Source organism: Canis lupus, chromosome 7 (assembly GCF_011100685.1).
Source record: "Canis lupus familiaris isolate Mischka breed German Shepherd chromosome 7, alternate assembly UU_Cfam_GSD_1.0, whole genome shotgun sequence".
In the NCBI taxonomy this organism is placed as follows: domain Eukaryota; kingdom Metazoa; phylum Chordata; class Mammalia; order Carnivora; family Canidae; genus Canis; species Canis lupus.
The window spans coordinates 75,798,214-75,821,238 of NC_049228.1; the positions used below are offsets into that span (position 1 = coordinate 75,798,214).

General features: G+C 44.0%; 1 protein-coding gene across 2 annotated transcripts in view; it reads left to right on the forward strand.

The window, feature by feature from the left end:
* The window catches only part of RAB31 (RAB31, member RAS oncogene family), a 128,669-nt gene that overhangs the window by 33,259 nt on the left and 72,385 nt on the right, over window positions 1-23,025 (forward strand). The gene's annotated exons all lie outside the window — the stretch shown is intronic.

Here is a 23,025-nt window from a genome sequence, read left to right on the forward strand (position 1 = left end):
TTTTGCATTTGCTGTCCAGTTTTCCAACACCATTTGTTGTGTGAAGAGGCTGTGGTAGGCTTATTGTTGTTTAGATGGCAATAATACCCAAAGTGATGAACAGATTCAGTGCAATTCCTGTCAGAATTCCCCAATGGCTTTTTTTTTTCCAGAAATGGTAAAGCCAATCTTTAAATTCATATGGAATTGCAAGGGGCTCCAAGTAGCTAAAATTATCTCAAAAAAGAAGAACAAAGTTGGAGGACTCACACTTACTGATTTCAAAACTCACTATAAGCTAAACAGTGTGATACTGGCATAAATATAGACATGTAGACCCAAAGAAGGGAACTGAGATTCCAGAAATAAACCCATACACCAATGGACGGTTGATTTTTGACAAGAGTGATGAGATCCTTTAATGGGAGAACAGTAGTCTCTTCAATACGTGGTGCTGGGACAGCTGGATAGCCACATGTTTTATTGAACCCTACTTCATACCATATACAAAAACTAACTCAAAATGGATCAATGACCTAAGTATAAGATCTAAATCTATTAAATTCTTAGTGGAATTAAATCTTCATGGCCTTGGATTTGCCAAAAGATTCTTAGATATGACAACAAAAGCATAAGCAACAAAAGAAAAAATGTGTATGTTGGACTTCATTTAAATTTAAAAAATTACATGCATCAAAAGACAATATTAAGAAAGTAAAAAAGACAACTTACAGAATGGGAAGAAATATTTGCAAATCAAATGTCTGGTAAGGATCTAGCATCCAGATTTGTAAAATAGACTAATAGCTAAAAACCAAAAAGACAGATAACCAATTTAAAAATGGACAAGGATTTGAATAGACATTTCTCCAAAGACAATATGCAAATGGCCAAGCGTACATGAAAAGATGCTTGACATCATTAGTTATTAGGGAAATGCAAATTAAAACCGCAGTGAAATACCATTTCACACCCATTAGGATGGCTGTAATTAAAAAAAGAAAAGAAAAGAAAAAACGTTGAGGATGTAGAGAAATTTTGGAACTTTCATGTGTAGCTGGTGTAAATGTAAAATGGTGCAGCAGCTGTGGAAAACAGAAGTTTGGCATAAAAAAAGTTAAAGCTCAAAGAGTTAAGCATAGAATTACCGTATGACCCAGCACTTTCACTCAGATACATACACAGACCATTGAAAACAGGTACTCAAACAAATACTTGTACATGAATGTTAATAGCAGCATCATTCATGGTAGCCAAAAGGTGGAAACGATCCACGTAGTTTGTATGGACGAATGGATAAACAAATTGTGGTATATATATAGATACAGGATGAAACATTAGCCTTAAAACAGAGTGAAGTCCTGATACCCTGTGGATGAACCTTGAAAAACACGATGCTAATTGAAAGAAGCCAGTCATAAAAGGTCGCATATTGTATGATTCCATTTATATGAAATATCCAGAACAGATAAATCCAGAGACAAAGCAGATCTGTGATTGCCAGGGGCTGTAGGGAGGGGAGAAGGGGGGAGTAATTGCTTAATGAGCATGGAATTATTTGAGGATGAAGAAAATGTTTTGGAAATGAATAGAGGTGGTGGTTGCACAATATTGTGAATGTACTAAGTGCCACGGAGTCATTCACTTTAAAATAGCTTATTATGTGTTACGCAGATTGTACCTCAACAACAACTACTACTACAAAAAACGAGTGTGCACCATTTACACGTTCGATATAGTTGTGAGGAATTAGTTCCCAGGAGGAAGAGGGTTTAGATAGCCAGTCTTAGTATTTTCCCACCAAGACCACATAGAACACCTCAGGCCCATGGCCTTCCAGGGGTTCTCAGGATTGTGTGCAATTTCCAGTGAGTTTCCTGTAATTCCACCTCAACAGCTTTGTTACAGATGACTCAGGAATATCTCCTAGAGTCAAGAATCTGATTCAGGTGATAGTCATTTAAAATTTTAATCATGTGAAGGTGGGGGATGGGACAGGAGTGTGGGAAGAAATGTGTGAAATGTTAACATTTATTATGAAAAGTTAAGGAAGAATATGAAATATGTACCTTAACCTCCACGCCCCACCTAGATTATATCTGTTCTTTTTGAAATAAATACAAGAAATGAAATTCAAGTGATACAGGAAGGTACAGAATGAAAAAAAGGGAAAGCTTCTCTACCTTGGACAATCACTGTTAATATGTTCTTGTGATTTTTTTTGTTAAAAGAACTGTTTCATGCTTGTGTGTTTGGGCTCACATACATAGATTTCTTTAAGATTTTATTTATTTATTCACGAGAGACACACAGAGAGAGGCAGAGACACAGGCAGAGGGAGAAGCAGGCTCTCTGTAGGGAGCCTGATGTGGGACTTGATCCCAGGATCCCGGGATCACACCCTAAGCCAAAGGCAGACACTCAACCACCGACCACCCAAGCGTCCCACATACATAAATTTTCTTAAAAAAAAAAAAAAAATCATTATAGGCGTGCATATAGCTTTTTTCCTTTCTAATTGAGATACGATTGACATAGGACAATGGATTAGTTTCAGGAGTACAACATAATGATTCAATATTTGTATGTATTACAAAATGATCACCACAGTAAGTAAAGTTAAAATCTATCACCACACATAGTTACAAATGTTTTTCTTATGATTTGAACTTCTAAGATCTGTTCTATTAGAAACTTACAAACATACTATACAGTATTGTTAAGTTTAGTCACCATACTGTACATGATACCCCCAGGACTTATTTATTTTATAACAGGAATTTGTACCTTTGGACTACCTTCCCTCCTTTTACCTACCTTTGCCTCAACCTCTGGCAACTAACAATCTGTTTTGGCTTTTTATTAAATAGTGTATCTTAGAGCTCTTTCCATGCATAAAGCACTACTGAGGTACTTTATTCTTTAAAGTCACTATGTAATCATCATGGTGCTAATTAGCATTTATTGAACATTTGCAATGTGCCAGTGCTGTTTTAAGTGCTGTTTTAAGTGATATATTACCTCATTTAATCTTTATAAAAATCCCCTGAGATAGGTCCTACTACTGCTTCTCTTTTACAGATGAGGGATCATTGCACAGAGTCAGCAGGAAATTTAAACTCCTTGTATCTGGTCCCAGACCCATGTTCTGACCCCCACAGAATTCTGCTCCCCTTCACAGTTTGTGGGAGAGCTGGGGTTTATCATTATTTACAGCTTCCATATATTCTACTTGATGGTTTTCTCTTCCTATTTTGTCAGTATTCCCTAAAATGTGCACCATATCTCACACTCCAGGCCATGACCTCTTGGGGTCTGTGTTTTATTGGAGTTCTCTTAATGCTGTCTTTATCCTGGTAAAAGAGCTAGGGAATAAACAAGAAGAGCAACACAATTATGATTAAGATTTTTTTTCCCAGGAATGGCTACCAGGTCTTGATTCATTGGCCTGGAAAAGGGAGTGTCTATAATTTTTATAGTTTGTGTGCTTACTAAAGGAGATCTTTAGCGACTGTTATTCTCACTAGGGGAGGCCAGGCCTAGTTGTTCTTTTTGGAATACTGTATAGAAACACCCTGAGACTGTGTTGGTCTCCTCTGCTTGCCCTACCACACAGTGACGGGATCACAGAATAAAAGGACGGGCTGAGGAAGCCCTCAATCCTTGGGCTAGAGGGCTGTTGACTGTTTCTTTATTTTTTTCATACGAGGTCATTGTGTCTCCCCAAATGGAGCTCCAGATCGAAATGTAGCTGGTAGCTCAATTAGCAAACAACAAGCATGACTCGAACAAGTCAGAAGGTAGGGTATGGGATACTTTATGAATTTTTGGCACATTAGCAGATGAGGGGGTATTTTGGAGATGGGTGGAGTTGTGCAGTGGGGATGTATGTTTTGGCTTTTGTGGAGAAAGAATGAAACAGCACAGCGAAGCCAGCCAGCCTTCTTGCTGTTGTCTTGCAAGAGCATAAGCAACTAGCGAGTTTGGATCAAGAATCAAGGGGGAAGGTAATAGAAAACTCAGGCTCCCTAATTTTTTCCCTTGGTCAGCAAAATGACAGGATGCTCCTGCCATCTGTGTGTCCTGGCTGACCCTGTGTTCCTGGCCCCCACAGATACAGTTTGCCATTTAGATCCATTTAACAGAAAAGGATCCTGTCTTGTGGTAAAAATGCCGGCTTGGCATACGCCAGGACTCTGGGAACTCATTCTGAAATATACTGATCTTTTTTTTTGGGCGAGGGCAGGGACACAATATAGGGACTCTGTGCAGATTTGCCATCATATTTTCATATGCGTCATATACCTGGGAGAGTTTGTTTTGTGTCACTGGGGGCAAGGCACCATATTTGTAGGTAGGAACCCAGAGTTTGAAATTAGCTGCTTAAGGTCATATGGTTTGGTCATGGAGGAGCAGAAGTTTGTGCTTTGAGTTCAGAGAAGGCCTTACAGTATCTTTCTTGATCTCCAAAGTTGTCCAAACCACTAAGTGAAGAAACATACTTCCTTTGGCTCATTTGACCAAATTGCTATCTGAAACTTTTGGCCTGGTTGCCTCAGTTGAGCTGCAATCTTCCTGCCTGGTTGAGAGAGAATCCAGTGGGGGAAGTGGGGGCAGAAAATCATTGGTCCCCAGAGTTGAAACATGGACAGGCATAGGGTCCAAATTGAAGCCAGAATGATGATTTTACTCCTGTCTTTCCTAGCACATTATCTTTCCTAGCACATTTATTTTTCTTTCAGGTTTCTTTTTTAAAAAAATTATTTATTTATGTAATCTCTACACCCAATGCGGAATTCAAACTCACAACCCTGAGATCAAGTGTTGCATGCTCTTCCAACTGAGCCAACTAGGCACCCCTCTTTTCTCTCTCTCTCACTTTTTTAAGTAAAATCAATCAGTGGTATTCTCATAAATCTAGACTATAGAAATGAACATTTTCTGGCAAATTAGAGGATACATGTTGCTTTCTGTAACTTAGATTCTGAGTGCATGCATAGCAATCATGCCTGTGGCCCACAGTGTGGGCGAAATATGCTCAGGCGTAAAATGTAGTCAAGTGAGCGCTACCGATGCTTCGCCAGAGGCAGATGGGCTTTGCTGTTGGCAAGGTCTGGACATCAGGCTGTGGAGATCTTTTCCAGGCTCTGCATGTTGACTTTTTTTAGGTAGGAGAAATCATTATTCTGATGTATCATTCTCTAGGCATAGTAGTAGAGCAGCACATTATTAAGCTATAGTTTGGATGTAATAAATAATACTTGTGACAGAAACTGACTTTAGCTTTGCAGCAGCATAAGCAGCGAGCTAGTTTGGATCAAGACTTTAGCTAGTGCCTGTAAAAAAAACCAGTGTGTGTGATGATGTGACACGGAAATAAAGGGGTCAAGTGGAGAGAGGATTGGTGATAATGTAATGTGACCATGGCTTATCTAGAAAGTCCTTAGAGAGGTTTCCTTGGGGCAGGGTGTGTGTGTGTGTGTGTGTGTGTGTGTGTGTGTGTGTGTGTGTGAAGCTTCAGATGGGGCAGCTTGCTGCCCAGCTTCATTAGGTGATTCCAACATAAACCAAGACCTCAGGAAGATAGGGAACATCCTGGGGTCACCGGCAGCCCTGGGCATGCTGTCTTTGGGCTGCTTCCTTCCTTCTTCCTTCAGAGGGAGTGAAAAAAGATGGTCACCCCCTTCTTCTGCCTCACACGACATAGTTGTAGCTTCCGGGAGCTTCATCTCACTGTTTCCCGGCCTCTGTGTGGCAGAACACACTGAGAGTCCCTTCCTCAGTGCTTGCTTATAGTTATTAGAAGTCTCTCTGCAGCACCAGTGAGGCTTTTTTGATAAACACAAATGTGAAATCAGTTCTCCAGCTTCAGCATCCAGGAGATTTCTGGGCTTTGGTGGCACAGTATCGAGAAGATCCTAACTGACCTATCATTCTTTTAAAATTGTGTTTCTGTATACGTTTTGTATGTCGTATAGTATCTTAGTATAGTAGCCCACGTATGCAGGTTGTAAGTAAATACACAATTATCTGAGGATGCAAACAATGATTTCAGTGCTGATATGTGAAGTTCAAATATGCACTGATACCTTTACATCATTGTGAGCAGGAAAGTGGCCAGCGCTGGGCCACTTACTTGTAATACAAGTAATACTTACTTGTATTAAATTATTTTTTAACATCAAAGTTAACCAAAGTTGTTCATTTATAAGTTACAAACTGCCTTTACTTCACTTGGAGATTTCTTTTTTTTTTTTTTTTTTTTTCACTTGGAGATTTCTTAGCTCTGGACTACACTTAATTCCTCTCCAGAGTTTGAAGGTTCTACATGCTGAGATCCTGTAAGGTTTAGTGGACCTCGTAGGACTCAGATGTGGCCTGCAGATGGTTTAGTGATAGGGAAAGAAAGTACCGGGAGACAGAGGCCTGGCATTGTGCCCCAGTGTGACTGTGAATTGTGCCAGGCCTCAAGTTCTCCATCCATAAAATGGGAATAATGATACCTCAGAGTCACTGTGAAGGTCAAATGCAGTAATCAGTGTGAGTTTTCTCTATGAACCACAGAGCCTTTAGAATGTAGGTTAAGGTAAAGAGAGGCCATTGTTTTAGCTTCTCATGAACTTTTGACAAAGGGTACATCACATCATGCCTGAGGGAAATAGTGGGGCACCAAGGAACTAACCACTGGATCTGAGCAGTCATACCCCGGGGGGGCGGGGTGAGAGATTGTTCGAGTGTATGGTGCTCTACTTGTCTCTCTGCATCATGAAGATGAATTCAAGACAGAAGTCCACTTCTCTGGGCTGCTAAGGCCCTGAAGTCTGTCTCCATTTTTTGTTCTCATGTATGGAACTTGTGCACTTATGGGATAAGAGATATCCTACCGAATCTGCAGAGTGGGGCACAGTGCCAGGTATGGCTTAGGCAAGCAGGATGTGCTTAGTGTAGAAGAGAAATGATCATCATGCCTGTTTGCATCTCTGGGCCTTGTCACAGAATTGGGAGCCCAGGCGGTGTTAGTCAAGAGGCAGTGGGGTATGGGATGGAGGTCAAGAGCTTGGGCATCTGGGGCAGGGGCCAGTTCAATCCCTAAGTCTATTTTTCTCAATTGTGAGGGATGATAATAGTACATTTCTCATCAAATTGGGTTGAAGATTAAATGAGATGATGCAAGTTGACAGCACAGACTAGCTTAACGAAATGCCAAATATCATCATTGTCTTTATGAATAAGATGGTTAGCATTATTAAAAGCTCATTGATATTGTGATTTGGAGCTTAGGAGCTCCATTTTTCCTTGGTGTCTTTAACTGTCTTCCATTTAATTTTTCCTTAGTCACCATTTCTATTGGTGACGCCATTTTCAATTTACCCGGACAAGTGCATTTACTTTTTTAGAGTAGGCTCACTTCAGTGACCTTGATCTTAACCTCTGTCAGTGGGAACTTTTTACTCCCTAAAAAATTAGGGAGCCTGAGTTTTCTATTACCTTCCCCCTTGATTCTTGATCCAAACTCGCTAGTTGCTTATGCTCTTGCAAGACAACAGCAAGAAGGCTGGCTGGCTTCGCTGTGCTGTTTCATTCTTTCTCCACAAGGTTTTAGATTAGTTTTTCATGCTAGAGGGGAGAGGTCTCAGGCTTTTTTTTTTTTTTTTTTTTTTTTAGACTAGAGTTGTACCATAGCATTAAGGGCATAAGGTTGGCTCTGCAATTTAATATCCGTGCAGCAGCAAAGAGCAGATCTGCAATCACTTGCTTTCTTCTTTGACCTTCAGCTAGTCTTTGGCTGGGGAGCAGTTGAGGACATGGTATAGGGAGAGCATATTTTATTCAGAGTATGTTTTCATGGCTTTACTGCTAATTATCAACATAACACTCGTTCAGGTTCTTCCTGGGAAATTTCTCCACATCTGAGTGTCTTTATCTGCAGACACACTCATTTTCTCTGATTTGGGTGATAAAAGGACAGAAGTGCTTCATCTGTGGTCTTGGAGGCTTGGGCAAAGGTAGGGGGTTGGGGGTTTCTCCTGACCTCTGCTTGGAGGCTGCAGTGTGGAGTGGATTCTTCAGGTAGCTGTGATGTAGGCAGGTTTGTGTTTCCTGGTCACACTCTTAAACTAAGTATAACATTTTAGCATTTATTGCCAAAGAGCAGAGATCAAAAGTGAGGGTGGTAGAAATTCATTGATGACTTTTATTTGTATTCTGTGAAGTCTCATATTCGCTTGTGGAAGTCCCAGATGACACTAAACCAGAAGTCTAAACCATGAGAAAGTCAGGCTAGCATGGTAGTAAGGGGGGATGTTTCTGCTCACACTCCAGAGGCTAACTCCCTTTCCTCTGACACACTCCTTTCCTTTCTTACAAATGCCCTTCCTGACGCTAGTGTGCTAATCGAGTCTAGGCCTTGATGTAGTTGACCTTCACAAGTACAGGAAGAGTCCTAATACATCACGAGTCAAAACTGTTATTTAATTGGACTGTGATAGAGTAAGGAAGGTGGATCAGTTGTGAGCAGACTGTAATATCTCTGGCTTGCTCATTATGCAGTCCACAAGTGTGCATGTGTCTTGTCTGATTAAATCATGTTTGCTGTCAGCTAGTATCTTGATTAAGGGAGCACTACAGGTAGCTATATTACACCGAATCTTGGCTTGGTGGCCTGAGAGGCATTGGGTATTAGTTCATATGAGTGAGTTGGCTGAGGATGCTAACTTTTCAAGGTTACCGTAATCGGGATGTAGGAACTATTTATTTTGTCTGCCCTGCAGAATTGAGCATAGAGTACAGGCCAAGCTCTTATAGAGTACAGGCTAAGCTCTTATCACTGACATGATAGACTTTGGCCACCATCACTTATGATGGCACATAGTAGGTGCTCAGTAAAAATGCAACCAATGAAAGAGCATCCTTCTAAATGGCCTTTGTTTCTTCCTTTGGTTTCCCTTCATTCCTCTTAAAGCTCCATAACTGGATGGATTTCACTGGTTCCTACTGTTCTCAGATAAATTCTGGACTCCTTAACCAGGTTAGGACAATGCCCTTGGCCTGTGTGTATTTCGGGGTCTGTTCTGATTGAGTGATGCTCTTTGTGCTGGTGGTTAAATCATCCCAATATTTCTCATGTAAGCCTGACCCCTCTCTAGCCTACAGAACATTTGCATGCCTTCTCCTGTTCCTGTTTCCAGGTGCTTCTTCCTGGTGGTGTAATCAGCATTTGTTAGGGAAGCAGAGCTGCTGTGTTATGGAAAAGGACTTACTGCAGTTGTCACACTTGATACCAGTGTGGGCAATGGGGCAAGAGGAGGTCTGCAAGAAGGAGCTTGAGAATCAGAGAACCCCTTGAACCAAAGTAGCACCAGTGTGGTGGTCAAGTGGGGGTTATCATGGAAACTCTAAGAAGCTGACACAGCCAACATCAAGTGGCCTGCAGAGGGGCAGGGTAGCTAGCTGTCTGTGGGCAGCTGTGCCTCTTCCCTACATCTGGAGGGAGGCCTGGGACTATGATAGGGAGAAGGGGTGGATACAGAAGTACACTCTGTTGAGAACCTCTTCCTACCTGCATACTGAAGAACTTCAGTAGTGGAACAGCAATTCTCGACTTCCTGCAAATTCCCTTCTTGGCTAATTCTAACCCAGAACCGTATGGAGAAAAGGATCCTGGGAAATGTCCTCCCTGCTTTAGCCAAGTTGACAGTAGGATGTTCCAGGATGGTACACAACAGGCTAGTGTAGCAGAAGCCGTGTGGGGTGTATATGTATGTGTGCATGCGTGTGCATGTGCGTATGCTCACAGATATGCATGTATGTGCACACATTTGTATGCATGTGCATGCATATGTGCATGTGGGTGTATGGCACATGTATCACATGCACACATGTGCTTTAGATCCCCTGCAAGAAATGTGTGAGAATATCAGAAGTGGGGAGATAGAGCCCTTGGATTAGAGAGCTTCTTTAAGCTTCTGAGTTCTAGTCAGAGCAGGATCTGCAGGAGAGGCCAGAGGAAGGGGCAGAAGGAGCATCTACTAGTCCCTGGGCTCTCCATCCACCTGTTCATGGGGAGCTGCTGGCATCTTTGCCTCCTGGAGGAAAAAACCTCAAACCTCCACTAAATTCAACTCTTGGTCAGACTTTCTTTCTCCCCTTGCTCTGTTCCTGTTGCTAGAATTCAGCTCCCCCACCTCTCTTCCTCCATTCTCCAATCCTACCCTCTGCCTTGCCTGACTAATGCATCCTTTTGGTGTCAAATTAAGGTCCCTGCCTCCACAAAGTCTTCTCTGATCTCTTAAATATGGGTTAGATGTCCCTTTGTTTCCCCATTGTAGCACTTCTCACGCACAGTATGTGATACTCTCCAGGTTACTCGTCTGTTCTTCACTGGACCAGGAGTTCTGTGAGAGTAGGGACATACGATCTTGCTGGGACTTACCAGCAAGCACTATTTATTCCCTTCCCAATGTGGGACAGGTGACAAGTGCTGGCCTGATTCCACATTCTAAGCTGTGTGTGTGAGCATGCGTGTGTGTGTGTGTGTGTGTGTGTGTGTGTGTGTGGTTCATCCATCCCCTTGCAGGGGTGAATGGATGACCACTGCTGCTAGGACCTCCTCTGCAAGTGCTGCATGGGGGGGCGGGACCTCAGGACAGTGCAACTTATAACACCCTCAGAGTTCACCAGACCACCTAGGTGGGTGGGAACAGGAAGTTGGGCAGTAGAAGATTAAGCAGAACTGATAATCTTTGAGATCAAACAGTGTGCATATTTGAGTACAGGCCAATGTTCCTTGGACCACCGACATTCAGATGGTGAGGGCTGCAGCCTGAACCGTAGATGCTCAGCATTCAGAATGGGAGGAAGTCCGAGGGCGCCTATGGATTCAGCAGACATTACGAATATTTAGGTCAATAAGTGACGGGAGAATCTGATGAGGGACCTTCTCACCAGAAAAAAAAACTTACCTACCCGCAAAAGTAATGTGTGATTTTGGGGGATGTCAGATGCCTGACACCCATGACTCATCCTGCAGCAAGGTGACAGGAGTGAAAAGGCAATGTGCTTGCCTGGGGTTGAGTGGCGGAGGCGTTGGGGGGGGGTGGCAGAGGAGAGGCTCACTCTTTCAGTTCATAGCTGCGCCCCCACTGAGCTGGAGCTTCACTTTTTCCTGGTTACAGCGGTGGGGGAAATAATGGGAGGCCATCAGATTCTAACTAGGGCACAGCACCCTGGATGTTCTTTGGGTGCTGTGGCTCTGATGTGCTCTGATGTGTTGATGTGTCCTCTATTAGGAGTGTGTGTAGGTCTGTGTGTGTCAAAGGCCTCCTGGCTAGAGAGGGGTGCCTGTGGTGAAAAACGGGGAGCATCAGCCCAAGGTGCTCCCTGAAAATCACCGTCTCAGGGGTGGGGTATTCAGGCAGGTACATTGTTGGATCATTCTTTGCCTTGCTTTCGTCTAAACGTTGCCATTACACATTTTCTCCACAGTGATATAGGATTGATTTAATGAGCTGTTCTTTGAATAGCCTTGAGATGGGGGTAATAGGATTCTTTCAAGCCCAGAGATGAATGAGGAAATGAGCTCCTGAGATGTATCTTCCAAGCTTCCTTTCTCTCTCTCGGTCTTCCCACTCTCGAGCACCAAATATCCAGACCACCATCAGACTGCTGGTTGGGAGAACATTCCTACATTTCCTCTGAAAGGTCTTGTCATGGCTTGGAAGGACCACAGTAAGGGTGGGTGGATGGAGGAGGAGGAGAAGAACCGAATCTCTTGGTGTTGGAGTCTCCGCTGACTCAGCTGTGTGGAAATGATACTAAATGAAGGAGGATGTTTCTAATGAGATGAAAAGGCACTTAATAAAACGACCCAGCCCTACACAGGGAGTTGTGTGAGTGGTTACTCAGAGCAATTCTGAAATGTCTATAGTGAGATCTTAAAAGCAAATTCTGAAATCCCCAGTTCTCTGCTTTCTGATCTGGTTATGCTGTGATCTTTTCCCTAGAGGCTTAGCCTTAAAATTCTTAAGATTGAATTATTGCTGTACATTGTAGCTCTTTATCTACCATAGCTTTATTTGCTGACTTTGGGTTTATCTTCAGTGCTTAAATCACTCTGAAATAGGTTTTGTCAAGTAAGGTCGTGTCATATCTTTCCTCTCGCAGGGTCCTGAGAGTAGGCTCCTGGAGGACTACTGGGGATCGCTACTTTTGGGGCAGAGCCTCGTGAGTCCCATACAGCTTGGCCATCATCATGTGTCTAGGGCCACCCTCTCATACTCCTGACCTGCCCTCAACTTTCACTTCCCTCTCTACAAAGGAAGTATAACTTGACTTCATTAGAGTTGCTGCGTGGATTATATGAAATTGGTTCAGAGTCAGTGCTTACTACATGTTGTCTGCTACGTCTGTATTAGTTACCCCCTGCTATGTAACAATCTGTGCCAAAACTTAACAGCTTAAGACAATATACAGTTACCATCTCATGGTTTTGTGGGTCAGGAATCTGGGTGCAGATTCATGGGTCTTCCAGCTCAGGGTCACTTACCAGTCTGTAATCGGGTGTCAGCTGCGGCTGCGGTCACCTTGAAATGGAACGGGGACATGTCTGCTTCCAAGCTCCCTCGGTGGTTTCTGGCAGGCCACAGTTGCTGAGACCCCCTTGTAGATGTGTTCTGAGGCCTTGGTGGCTGTTGGCTAGAGCCTTTTTCAGTTCCTTGTGTCGTGGTCCCCCACGCGTGGCGGCTTGCTTCCTCAGAGCTGCTGGCAGGTGAGAGGGCCACCTGGAGTGTCAGTAAGAGGGCAGTCAGGTTTTTTTTTTTTTTTAAGATTTTATTTATTCATTCATGAGAGATACACACAGAGAGAGGCAGAGACACAGGCAGAGGGAGAAGCAGGCTCCCTGCAAGGATCCTGATGTGGGACTCAATCCTGGACCCCGGGGTCACGCCCTGAGCCAAAGGCAGAGGCTCAATCACTGTCCCGAGGGCAGTCAGTTTTTATAATCTAACCTTGGGAGTGACATTCATTTTTTTCATGTTTTTTTTTTTTTTTTTTTTTTTTTAAAGCAAGTCATTAGGCCCGGCCCACACACGGGGAGCCAAACACCAGGGGGCAGGGACCATTGGGAACTGTTTTAGAAGCTGGCTACTGCAATTATGATCAATATTTATCCTTATTCGCTGAATCTGCAAATTGGGAACAGTGAATATTGAGTGTTTTGTAAGAAAAATTCCAGAATATACAATTAAATCTGACGTTGGGTGCCTGTGTAGGCCAGGTATTTCATGAAATCAGTGGATTTTCTCTCTATGAAGAGGGGAACCTCTGTCTTTATCATTTGTCCAGTGAACTGTTTTGCCCAACTGAGAGCCCACACATATGTTGCTTGTGAGGAAAGAAAGGTGGCCAAAGAATGGATTGGTTCCTTTGGCAGGAAGTATGATTTAAGTAAAAAACTATGTTAATTTTTTTTTAAATGGTTAAGGTCACACCTTCTAAGATTCATTAGATAAACTGAAATTTCTGCTTAGCTGCACAGAATTTGTACATCAGGACATACTGCACTCTGAGAAGTGCCAAGAAGCAGTGGTTCTGTTATAAGAATAACGGAAGTAAAGGAGCTATGGAACTTGCCCTTCCTCTTTTAAAAACTATCTTCCTTCTTCAACTTATCTGAAAAGTAAGGCAGGAGGAGAGATGGTGACTGAGAGGACTTCTTTAAGAGCTGGGGAAGGAGCGGGATGGAGCTCCTGGTATTCATCTTTCTTCACTCTTGCCATTTCTGTGTCTTTGGCTTCCTGTGACCCCTGGGACATTCCTCTGCCTCCAGCAGGGCTGAGAGACACTCCACCATTGAGGCCAGAACATCCATGCCTGAACAATTTCTGAACTTCAGAATCCATCAGATCTGCCAACTGGAATAATGAGAGGCAAATAGATAAATTTAACAATAGGAGAAAGGGGACAGTATTTTTTTTTTAATTTTTTTTTTTTATTTATTTATGATGGTCACACAGAGAGAGAGAGAGGCAGAGACACAGGCAGAGGGAGAAGCAGGCGCCATGCACCTGGAGCCCGACGTGGGATTCGATCCCGGGTCTCCAGGATCGCGCCCTGGGCCAAAGACAGGCGCTAAACCTCTGCGCCACCCAGGGATCCTAAGGGAACAGTATTTTTAAATGTTATAAATATTTTCTTACTAGCATTGGTTTCTTTGGTGTGGTTCATGTCCCAGAAGCATGACCATCTCTTCTTTTTAGACATTTACCTAAGAGTCACAAAAGATCTGAGATGGAATCCTAGCCTTGACACTCATGTCCTTGGACAAGTTGCTGTGATTCCTTCCTATCAAATGAAGATGCTGAGATTTAATCAAACTTGTTGAAAGATACGAGAAGACAAGGCAGTTTTAACCTTTCCGTGGATAATAGAAATAGACCCACAGAGGACGTGAATAATGGGATTATCAGACATGGACCTTAAAATACATAAAATATAAATATGTTTAATATGTTCAGGGAAATAAAAGTTATGACTTCAAAATTTCACAAGCAATCGAAAACTATAAAAAAGAAAATTTTATGACAGAAAAAATACAACAGTTGATAGTGGGGAAATCAATAAACGGGATTGCCATCATGTTAGAAACATTGGTAGAAAGAACTAGAAATTAGATCAGAAGATCTCCACACTACAACTCAGACAAAAATATGGAAACAAAGAGAAAAGAATATGAGAGATATATAAGATAAGGTGAGAAAGTTTAATACAGGCATACCTGGAATCCCAGAAGGAGAGAGGAGATATCATTGAGCAGAAGCAATACTCAAAGAGTTCAGAACGGATACTTTCCACATGAAATGCCTAGCTGGGAACTTTTTATATGCTCAGTAAATGTCAGCTTTTCTTATTGGCCATATTACTATTTTGCTCACTCCTGCTCCAATGAAAGATTTGTGCTATTGGCAATATTGCTGGACTCTAAATCTGCTAGGCCATTTGTTCAACAAAGATCTCTTCAGTCTCCCAGGGCACTGTGCTTGTGCTCAAAGCCTGGGCATCTGGTTCTCACTGGCTGCAATCCTCCCCAATGTGAAATTAGAGTAAGTTTTCCCACAGAAACAATAAGTTATCCCATAGATAGAAACAAACAGCAGTTCTGTTGTAGAGTGCTATGGTTCAGCAGCAAGTTTGGGAAATACTCATTATTTATTTACAGCATTATTTCAACAGAAAAATGCTCTCTGGATTTCAAATGATTAGCCAGCAAATGCAGTGTTGGAAGATTCCTTTGTAGAGTTTAAGTCTGAGTCTGATTGTCCTGAGTGCAGGAATTGGGCTTCATTCTCTCCTCTCCTGTCCTTGCATATTGCTGACTGTACAGGCACTGATGGGACTAGTGGATATGTGAGGGATGCACTCCTGCTGGAGAGCCATGGTTTGCCTGGTGAATGGAGCCCTGGATGTGGGGAAAGAGTTGTCTGAACATTGGTGATGCTTTTTACTAGTTGTAGGACCACACGCAATTCACCTAACCTTTCAGACTATGGTTTCCTTACATGGGAAATGTGGGTAATGCCTTCTGTCCGCTTTACAAAGGGCTGTTGTGAGGACCCAGGGAGAGAGAAAGTAAGTGAATACTTGTGTCTCTGTTCCCTTTTAAACCATTTAATTGTCTCTTTCTTGTGGCTTTCATGCTCCTCACTTCTGCTTATTACTTTCTATTACCTTGGAGGATATTTTTATAGCTCTCCTGGTCATTTTTGCACCCAAACAATGACCTCTTATTCTCTGTATGTGGCCTTTACATAATTCTTATATACATCTAGAGAACTATGGACATTTCCGAATTTTATTCATTAGTGCCCATGGTACATTGATCTAAATGCATAAAGTCACGTTATGCTGTTGGGGCGCCTGGGTGGCTCAGTGGGTTAAGCGTCTGTTTTCGGCTTAGGTCATGATCCCAGGATCCTGGCACTGAGCTCTGCATTGGGCTCTCTGCTCACGGGCGAGTCTGCTTCTTCCTTTGCACCTCTCCCTGCCTGTGCTCTCTTCTCCTTCTCAAGTAAACAAATAAAATCTTAAAAAAAAATTCACTTATGTGATTTACATGCTTACAATAATGTCTGTAAGCATTTTTGTCCTCATGAAGTATATGAATACTTCATGACCATGGTTTACTGACTCCCAGGCTCGGGGCAGACCCCAGTTTTTTCAGTATGAGGCTTTTCAGTTTCCTTTTGTCATATATAGAATTAGGTTCTCTTTGTAAATGGATTTTGAAATGTTTGTTATAATGCACACCATTGACATGTTTCAAAATAGCCATGACACAGACAGAACAGAGTTGTTGTGTGAACGCTCAGGGGCTTTTAATTTATATTGTATATTCCTAGAATGATTTTGTGGTGTGCTTTCCTAAGTATGGTGCAATGCCTATAGTTGGATTTTCTTGCATTGCTATTTCAAATTTTTCCCAGAACATAACGTGAAGTTTGAAATTTACTACAGAGATCTCATGCCACCAAAGGAAATCTTGTAGAATTTGTGATAATAAAACAAGCACATTTTAGACTTGAGTTTAATGATGTTTTTTGCTTTTATGGTGCTTTTTTTGGATAGTGGTAACTGTGATTTATAAATATTGAACCCTTTTTCTTTCCAGTGTCAAAGATATTTAGAGCTCAGGGGCAAACAGACCCATTAAGTCTGTAATTTCAATAAACCTTTAAATGTCATCCAGGAACAAAGTATTTCAGCTCTCCTGTGGAAAGGGTGTTGTAGATACAGAAGTAAAGTGATGCATGGGAGCTCTCCACGGAGCTTACTGGAAGCTCTGGGGGAGGGGGGTGACGTGCAATGTTTTGACCTTGAGCCCTTAGTCTGGCCAATTCAGTTTCCTCAGAAGCAGTGACCTGACTACTGTGAAGGCTGTGTGTGATTGGGGTATTCTGTGAGTTGCTTTGTCATCAATCCATGGAAGAGATGTGGAATGGGGGTGTGTATCTTCTCCCCATTAGCCAAGGCTTTAAGAAAATACTTGGTGGGTTAATATGGAATTTGTGCCACCTTTCTTTGGGGTTTCTTTGGAATTGGGTGCTTCGAGGATTGGGATATGCTTGACAAAGTGTATTCCTCAGTGTCAACTCCTGTTCTGTTTTCTCTTCTGGGTGGATCCAGGGTTTGGGGAAGGAAAAGTGGTGCCACCAAGGAGCCCTGGCTGGGATGGCTGGGACCTGGCCAGCTGACACAGGGCATGGTGGTGAGGCCCTGGGCTGGGCACCCTATAGCTGCAGGAAACGGAAATGGTCTCCTCCATGACCTCATTCCTTCAGCAGCAGCAGTACATACTTCCTCTAGACATCTCTGCCCCAAAGTGGAACTAATAAGCAGGCACACGCAGCACTGCCCCAGATCACTAGTCACTGTTCTCTGCAATTGCCTGCAGTATGTCTCCAAAAGGCCATCTCGTGCACATGGTGAGCACATCCAGTGTCCTTGAGGAGACCTTTGCTCTACTGGTCAGACTCTGGTGCTCTCAGCTTCACTTACCTTTGGGGTCAAAAGATCAAGCCATTTGCCCTCCCATGGTTCTGTCTGTGTCTCTTTTTGTTTTTCTCCATTCATAAAACCTGCCTGGCCTCCACAGTCCTCCTAAATTCCTAACTCAACTCCACATCAACATGTAAGATACTTCAGACTTTTTAGAAGTGTGCAAGGCTCAAAGTCTAAGTACTTAAATAAGCAGATGACTGAAAAAAAAAAAAAAAAACCAAAATCCAAATATGTGCAAAAAACCCCTTGCCATGTGGGTTCCCTCTGATTCCTAGACCAGAGACAGATGCTGCAACGATCATTTCCCTAGTTCACATGATGGGCAAATCATAGTCTGCCTCTGACATTTTGGTTGGCCTGAAATTAAAGCTTAAGAGATTCCTGTCTGTGCCACAAGTTGTTTAATTCTTAGTGGTTTTGGGGGCCATTTCTAATTTTTATAAATAATACTTTCATGAACTTTTTTGTGCTTATGTTTTTTCTTCTTTTAACTACATTCCTAGGAATGGAATTCCTGAGTCTGTGATTCTTGGTCTGGCTTGTCATTTCCTTTGCATAGGAAGCATGTTGGCTTATAATGTTCTTCGTGAGTTTGGAGAAGAGGAGACTGTAGGAGTGTGTTGACTGTTGGGAAGAGTAGGGCAACAGTAGGGAACAACCATTTGTTCTGGGAACACACATCATTTATTATTGTCTGCAGAGCTCGTTGGAAAGATTTTGAGGCCCTTTTCCGGTTCAATAAAATAACATATCCTCAACTGATTGCTGATGTCTTCCATTAGAGCAGGCTTAGGTAGGGGTGGTATATTTGCCTGGGACCTACCGTTCTTTATGTTGAGAGATAGCAACGCCTCCTTGAAGCCTGCCACGGTTGTCCAGGAAGGAATCAAGTGATGCCTCGAGTGTTACCGGAGAGCAGCTGCAAGTTTGTGGTTTGTGATTTCATAATGATGGATTTACGTGTGATTAATAAATGTGACCACTGGAATAGTAGAGATTGTCACGTCAGGTTCTCAGAGGATTATGTTATTAGCTCCAGACGGTGACCTATATGGGAGAAGTATCATGTAAGGCATCCACTTGCCTGTAAGTAGATGGAACCCATCGCTGGGCCTCAGCCTGAGTCTGATTAAAACCACACAAACGAAAATACAATAAAACACTGATTACCCCCCAGGGAGGATTCTACTGCACTTCATATCTGGTTCGTGGAATCATAATTGGTTTGATTCTAGTGCCTCCCCAGTAGCTGGTACCATGTCCACCTTTCCTTACAGCAGAACCCCGGCAGATCTAGTGTGAGGACACACAATGCTCCTCTGGAAGGCAGTGATACAAGACTACAAGCACACCTCAAGAGTTCTAGAGAATGGACTTTTTGGGGGACGAAATCTACATTTGGGAGGGAGGTAGATTTAACCCCACCAGAGCCTTCACAGGATTTCACCGGAGCTCAGAAAATTCGGTTCTGACTCGGCCAGCCAACTGTGTGGCCCTGTGGAAGTCTCCCCGCTTCCTCTTTTGAAAAACCGGGAGCCTGGACACGATGCACTCCGAGAGTCCCATAATCTTCTGAAATGGGGAAAATAGCCGCAGAGACAAGTTTCCTTCCGCTCGTGGTAATCCCACTAAAAATAAAGTGGCCTCTGGAGACTGGTGGGCCGCTGGGGCCCCTCGCCCTGCCCCTCCGCACAGACGCCTTTCCTCACCCAGTCGGCCGCCTGCTTTTCCTGCGGCCAACCTGCGGGCTCTCTGGCGCACCGGCCCTGACTCAGCGGCGCTTCCGTCCTGTGTCTGTGTCCCTGAGGCCACAGGTTCCCGCAGGCCCGGCCCGCCGCTCCCTCCCGCTCCCTCCCGCTCCCGGAGCAGGGCCTTCCCCTGCTGGCCGCCGGGGGAACAGCAGCGCCTCCAGCTGTCCTCGGGTCTGCGGCCGCACCAGCCCCGGGCCTGGAACATTCTTGGAAGCAGTTCTCTGGGAGAATATTGTCTTTGTCCTAGACAGACTTAAGCTTTGCCTGCCCTTTAGTGTGTTTATTGATTTTCCTGTCACATATATGAGAGAGAGAGAAACTTCGAGAGCGAAAATATAAAAAGAAGACAAACACCGAGGCTGGTGGGCTGAGGAGTTAATTGTTCAGCCCAGGTGTGAACGGCCTGCCTGCTGGACCTGTTCAGGAAAGCTAGTGTTTTAGCCCGAGGCATCTGTAGAAGATGATGAGTCGAAAGGGGTCATTTCCAGGTGGCCGGAATTTTTGAATTTTTCATCCTCAAGGGCATTTTGAGGCTTGGGCTTGTCCGTTCTGTTGGGGTGTTTTGGGGATCTGGAGCCACTTTTTTTTTTTTTTAAGATTTTATTTATTTATTCATGACCGACACACACAGAGAGAGGCAGAGACACAGGCAGAGGCAGGAGCAGGCTCCACGCAGGGAGACTGATGTGGGACTCGATCCCGGGTCTCCAGGATCACACCCTGGGCCGAAGGCGGCGCTAAACCACTGGGCCACCCAGGCATCCCTGGAGCCACTTGTTTTGAGTGGAGCCCTCAGGTAGGATGAAAGGAGGGACCCAGAATGTTCCTAGAGCAGGGTCCTCGTCACGAGGTGCACCGTCTCCCCAAAGCCCTGCGCACCAGGGGCCCCTCACTCGCAGGGAGGAAGGCCCGATGTTTGCAGGGGGCTGGCGTGACCTGGAGGCATTCTGGGGGCTGATTTCCTCAGCTTGGAAGCACAGTGAGCCTGGGGATAAGCCGAAAGGACGCCTGGGAGGGCCCAAAAGGGACAAAGTTGGGAGACACGGATTGGTGTCCTAAGTCCCAGGCAGAGCAGGCCCGGCCGCTGTGAGTGTGGGTGCTCCCTGCCCTCCCTGCCGTGGAGGTGGGGGCGCCTCTGCTGTCCTGTCGGTCTCCGGCCTGCTGCGGGCAGGGGGAGGCAGGGCTTGCCCGAGAGAGAGAATTCCTACACTAGGGACGAGACGGCCCTCGTGGGAATGGCTTCTGGGGGTGCAGGGACAGCAGACATGGATCCTTTAGCATTTCTCTCTCTTTTCTTTAAAATTTTATTTATTTATTTCAAGTTTTATTTAAGAGGCCCAGAGAAAGAGGCAGAGGCCTGGACAGAGGGAAAAGTGGACTCCCTGCAGGGAGCCTGATGCGGGACTCATCCCAGGACCCCAGGATCATGCCCTGAGCCCAAGGCAGATAGATGCTCAACCACTGAGCCACCCAGGCGTCCCAATCCTTTAGCCTTTCTTGTGGGATAACGAACTTGAGAGCTTCTGACAGGAGGAGTTGCACGCTCTGAGCTTGGTGACATAAAAATCTGCAAACACACAAATCCAGGTGGTGGCTGGTGGAATGAGGTCCCCCCTTATCCCACCCCCCACAATCCCAGGCAGCTCACAGAGAGCATTCCACCTTGTTTTCCTTCTCTTCCAGGGTAGGGCAGCACCGTTGTTTGGTTTTTGAGGTTCCCTGGGGTTTCGTGGGCTAAAGGGTGGCCAGAGCCGCTCATCTGTGGGGCTGGGAGGGGGTTGGTGGGAAGCAGAAGGAATTCAAAGCAACTGAGCTAAGAAGAACTGAGTTGTGGGGTTTGGGGAACTGTGAGGCACATTAACCAGAATCCATCCTGAAGGTTCGACACAGAAATAGCAGTGGCATATTGATCTAGAATCCGAGGAGCTGGTGTTTTAATTCTGTTGCCACCTCTTTGAACTCTGTGCGTTGATGTGCACGCTGCAGATAAACAGCCTTTAGTGCTTTTGTTTACTGCGGCTCACAACCAGGGAAGGCCACTTGCACCAGCATAGGAGGCCTTCTGGGGAATGATTCTCTGATGGGCATCAGGGGTGTTTGTGGGAATTGCCCCCTAAGCATGGGGGTGAGAAGGAGTAAAAAGAATTCAGATTTCCAGTTGGTGTTTCAAATCTCATTTCGTATTTCAGTGTAAAGAAAAGCACATTTCTCTAAGTTTCAACATTTCCTCCTTGATTTTTAGGCTTTGTACACCTTTAATAGAAAAGAACCATATTGGGATCCCTGGGTGGTGCAGCAGTTTGGCGCCTGCCTTTGGCCCAGGGCGTGATCCTGGAGACCAGGGATCGAATCCCACGTCGGGCTCCCGGTGCATGGAGCCTGCTTCTCCCTCTGCCTATGTCTCTGCCTCTCTCTCTCTCTCTCTGTGACTATCATAAATTAAAAAAAAAAGAAAAAGAAAAAGAAAAGAACCATATCACTATTTGTTTCTTCTTGGGCTATGTCCTGTTTCCTGTTCACTTACAGATCTCAAAATGTCACCATGATCCTTTCCGATAAGCATGTGTTGAGGAGGACTTCTCTGTGTCAATCGTCTGTGAATCTTGTGTCTTCTTGCCTTGCCACTGCTGTTAGAAGAGCACTGATGGCTACTGAAGCCAGTTGCCTTGTTCTAGTCCGGTTCTACCTTCTAGACAGTCTCCTGATTTTACCGTATACCTCTTCCTTTGGAATTTCCATTTCTACCGTCATATTTTTAATTTCTAAGGTCTGTCTCATTCTCTGAATAATCTTCTAAAATAGTATCCTGCTCTTTTTGTGTGGGTATAAATGTCTAATATTTCTTAGCTGGGCATTTATTTTTAAAAGATTAAAATGTGTATCTAAAGGTCTGTTTGCACTAGGGCTTGCAGACTGGTGCAACGTGGCTTTTAGTTGGGAGACTCCATGTGTTAGGCTCTGCAGGATTTTTCCTCTTAGCTGAATGGGACTCCTCCTCACTTCTCTGTCTTGGTTCACAGGGAGGTGAGGGATGTGGCAGGGTCACACAGGCACTCCCTGAGCTGTCACACAAGCCCCTGATCCTAGCCCTATCTGATACAGATTTCCTGGAGACTCAACTTCCATCCTGTTCCTGGAAGGCAGGAGAATCTGTCCTTGGTTTTGTGGTCAGGGGCACCAAGGGTGTGTTTTTGTGTGACCTTGCTCTCCAAATTCTTGATATGTTCAGGGATTCTGCGACATGAATTGTTTTTGCTTCTCAATGGCTCTCCTCCCTGGTGGCCTGAAGGCTCCAGCTTCTTCTTTCTCAGTGACCACCAAGACATGTGCTTTTCATTGACATAACTTGTCTGGTGTCTCGTCTCCCATCTGTTTGACCTTGTGAATTTGTGTCTTTTATTCCTTAAACCATTTGGCAAGGGTGTTTGGAGGGAGTGGATAGAAATGCATGTATTTGATTTCTAATGTATAATGGACCTCTATCTTAATTAGCTTTAAAGAATTATTTAACAGAGAGAGCATGGAGATGAGATCTTTATATATTTAAGCAAAACTTGAGGTTATTATGCAGCCATTAGATTCTGAAGAGAAAATGTCAGAAATGCAGCAATTAGAATTCGTAGGTCTTACAGAGTGATACTAGAAAAATAGATTATATAGTTTTTGAGTGGTAAGGTTTTGAACAAAGTCAGTTCTATCTCTACCAAAACAATTCAAAGTGTTACCATATTTCTCCTCT